The sequence below is a fragment of the Schistocerca gregaria genome, unplaced genomic scaffold (assembly GCF_023897955.1).
Source record: "Schistocerca gregaria isolate iqSchGreg1 unplaced genomic scaffold, iqSchGreg1.2 ptg001413l, whole genome shotgun sequence".
Taxonomy (NCBI): domain Eukaryota; kingdom Metazoa; phylum Arthropoda; class Insecta; order Orthoptera; family Acrididae; genus Schistocerca; species Schistocerca gregaria.
This window is the reverse complement of record NW_026062714.1, coordinates 10,001-12,500: the sequence shown is the minus strand read 5'-3', so window position 1 is coordinate 12,500 and position 2,500 is coordinate 10,001. Positions and strand designations below refer to the sequence as shown.

General features: G+C 57.0%; 1 non-coding gene across 1 annotated transcript in view; it reads left to right on the top strand.

Annotated features, from left to right (window-relative positions):
• The first annotated feature begins 2,492 nt into the window (after positions 1–2,492).
• Positions 2,493–2,500, top strand: part of LOC126331845 (small subunit ribosomal RNA) — a 1,893-nt gene continuing 1,885 nt past the window's right edge. Inside the window, exon 1 of the ribosomal RNA XR_007563522.1 lies at positions 2,493–2,500. This exon is cut by the window's right edge and continues 1,885 nt beyond it. This is a non-coding gene — a ribosomal RNA (small subunit ribosomal RNA).

Genomic DNA, 2,500 nt, shown 5'->3' with positions numbered 1-2,500 from the left:
TACGCTGCACCTTAACCCAAGTTACGCTGCACCTTAACCCAAGTTACGCTGCACCTTAACCCAAGTTACGCTGCACCTTAACCCAAGTTACGCTGCACCTTAACCCAAGTTACGCTGCACCTTAACCCAAGTTACGCTGCACCTTAACCCAAGTTACGCTGCACCTTAACCCAAGTTACGCTGCACCTTAACCCAAGTTACGCTGCACCTTAACCCAAGTTACGCTGCACCTTAACCCAAGTTACGCTGCACCTTAACCCAAGTTACGCTGCACCTTAACCCAAGTTACGCTGCACCTTAACCCAAGTTACGCTGCACCTTAACCCAAGTTACGCTGCACCTTAACCCAAGTTACGCTGCACCTTAACCCAAGTTACGCTGCACCTTAACCCAAGTTACGCTGCACCTTAACCTAACTTACGCTGCACCTTAACCTAACTTACGCTGCACCTTAACCTAAGTTACGCTGCACCTTAACCTAACTTACGCTGCACCTTAACCTAAGTTACGCTGCACCTTAACCTAAGTTACGCTGCACCTTAACCTAAGTTACGCTGCACCTTAACCTAACTTACGCTGCACCTTAACCTAACTTACGCTGCACCTTAACCTAACTTACGCTGCACCTTAACCTAACTTACACTGCACCTTAACTGTCACATGTAACGTCACAGGAATGTAGCTTTGCCTAACAGCAACCCTCTGAACATAGTTCACTGCTTGGATCCTCTGGTGTCATGTGTATTTCTTGATGCCATGGTGCGTACCCTCACATAAAGGTCTTTCGAGTGTTGCGTACTTTCTACACAGTCCCGCTAACCACTGGAAGGGTGTACCGCTACAGAACGAATATCGCCCTCCCCTCCTGCCCTTCCAAGCTGGTCGGTCAGGCGTTTGTTTGTGAAATGAGCCTTGCAGCTGTTCAGTTGCATTCGGTTGTCGATGCAGTCAGTGTACGTTGTGGTACGGCCTGTGTGGACTGTCCGCTGATGTACGCGTAACCCACACTGATCATCCGTCGTTACGTACTGAGTGACATAATGTGGCACATGCTTGACCGTACACCGGCTGCGCCCTACAATGGCGAATCATAAGGGCCATATGTTGTGCACGATGCTACTTGTCTCGTCTCCCCATTACAGCGAGATTGCACTGTTGTACGCCGTACAGACATGTGGTAGGTAGGTACGGACGAAAGTATTGCATGTTGGCCCCCCCCCCCCCCTCCTCCCTCTGCCGGGAATCAGCGTGAGCCGTCTGTTGATGTAGCGACGAGGGTTTTCCTATTTAATCGTATTGCCCCACACAACATGATAGCACGGTGGACCGCGTTCCACATCTGCGACATGCTACAGAGGCCGGTTGACAGTCGACCGCGCAAGGGACATTGCACACGTGCGCGGACCATCTTCCACGTGTTCTCTCGTGTACATGCCGCAGTGTGTATGTGGGCTGATGTAGCGTGTCGTGACACATAACATGCAGGCATGCCAGAATCGTAGATTTCGCAAATGTAGATTGACGTATACGTTTGCTGCCAAAGATCCGCAAATGAACTGGAAATCAGTTGTTGAGCGGTTGTTCGCGCTGCAGGTGCATCGGTGATAGCGACGATCGGTACATCTATGAACCGGTTGTTTCGGCGGTACCCGCCATGCCCCCGAACCTGAGTTGGCCATGTGGGTATGAAGCGATACGAGGCTGTGGCTTGGCGGGACAGTCCCCGGCCGGTGAGGGGGGGCCGCCCGGCGTGCTGGCCGCGCGCTGCGTGAGCGCACGCACTACAGCCGGCTGGTGGGGGGCGCCCAGTGGCAGGAGCGCCGGCCGACGGGCCCGGCTGGCGTCCCAGCTATGCGCCGGCGCACCCTGCGCGCGGCGCCAGGCGGCCAAAGTGGGTTCTGCCGAGCCCGGTGCGAAGCGCGGTGGACATCTGCAGTGTGCTGGTCCGATTGCGGACTGTGTGCGTTGAGGATGCGCCGCCGCCCGGCACTCGGCGTCGCGACGCCGTCTGCTGCTCGGTCGCCCCCAGCGGTTCTCGCAGGTGGTTTGTATCGCAGCTCTGCGGACGTGTTGGCGCGTGCGCTGTGCTGGGAGAGTTCGCTTCTGCACCCAAGTGGGGCTTTGCCCTTCTGTGGCGCTGGCGTTGGAGCTGCCGGTCACCGTAGGTGGCGCGTGTTGTTTCCCGCCGGCAATGCCACGACAGCACGCTCCCGGGCCTCTGTCGGCAGCGGCAAGCTCAGTTGGGAGCACGGGTGTTCGCACTGAAAGCGTCTACTCGCCCATCTCCGGGCGATTGCGCCTCTCTCGAACCCGACCAAGTACTTAGGACGGCGCTGCGCGCCGCCGGGACCTGAGAGGGTTTCGAGGTGTATCGTGCAGGGGAGCTCAGCCTCCTCCTGTTTGCAGAATAATTGAGCGGACGCTTGCGTGTTCGCGCGGGCCCTCGGGACACACTCCCGGGCGGCCGGCTGCTCAGCTCTCGTTGACGCAGCTCCCTGGT